A 1157-nucleotide genomic window follows, 5' to 3' on the forward strand; every position below is an offset into this window, starting at 1 on the left:
CATTGCTGCAATATTGCTAAAGTAATATTGTAAATTAATGTCACTGCAACATTGCACTGCAATATACAATCTTGCAACGTTGTAGCAATGTTGCTGCAAGCTTCTGTGCTGCTGTATTGGCATTGCTGAGATTCGAACCTGAGACCTCTCCCAGGTAGCAGACACGTCAAAATGACATCCAAATCTAAGTAAGTTTAGGATAAAAAATAACCAAGAAATTATCAAAAATATCGTGAGAATATCGTCAAAATGATAGTCTAATGTCAGATCGATGACGACATTTTAGACGACTTAATGACGTTTAATGACGTTTCTAAACGTCAATAATACGTTTTTAAGACGTTATACAGAAACGTCATTAAGATGTCACAAAATAGACGTTTAAAGACGTCGTTATTTAGTCACTTGACGTCATTCGACCAGTTATGACCAGTTTTTTACGTCATTTTGACGTGAGTCTGTCACTTGGGTTGATTCTTGTGTCGTTCACCTTACCTACTTAGCGTCACTGTCACTTTGATTGAGAGACGCTTTATATTGTGTACATATGGTATATCCATATACGAAAGCATATGATTTATTTAAAAAAAAAGAATAGATTCTTTTAAAATATATGTTTTAAGAAGTATGTAGAAAGTATATTTAAAAAATATTTACATGTTTTAAAAGTAAGTAAAATAAATTATTTTGTAAATTTAAATAAATTTTTTTCTGATAATAAAAGAAACTTTAATTTGAAACATAAAAAAATACTTTTAATATTAGAAAATAATTTATTCAGATTTATAAAATGATTTACTTGTATTTTATTTACTTTTAAAACAAGCAAATATTTATTTAAACAGTTTTTACATTTAAAAACACTAATTTTCTCCTTGTAAAGAAATAATTTGTTTATTCTTATATATATGAAGATATTTTAAATCAAAGAAATCACTTTTTTTATTTATAAATTCATAATTTTACAGCTTATTTTACAAATTTAAAAAAATATTTCTTTATATTTATTATATATTTTCTAAAATTTAACAAATATTTTTTTAAGTTAAGAAATTATATGTAACAAAATATATTTCTTTCATTTAAAGAATTTTTTTTTAACGTACATTACCAATTTAAATTTCGATTTTCTTATTTCTTTATTAATTTAATAATTA

The 1157-nt window shown here is 24.4% G+C and overlaps 1 protein-coding gene across 10 annotated transcripts in view; it reads left to right on the forward strand.

The window, feature by feature from the left end:
• LOC116852446 (cyclic GMP-AMP synthase-like) overlaps positions 1 to 1157 on the forward strand; it is a 149122-nt gene that overhangs the window by 73174 nt on the left and 74791 nt on the right. The window lies entirely within an intron of this gene.

This window comes from Odontomachus brunneus, unplaced genomic scaffold, assembly GCF_010583005.1.
Source record: "Odontomachus brunneus isolate Ranch 3 - 2012 unplaced genomic scaffold, Obru_v1 Obru_scaffold_225, whole genome shotgun sequence".
NCBI lineage: Eukaryota > Metazoa > Arthropoda > Insecta > Hymenoptera > Formicidae > Odontomachus > Odontomachus brunneus.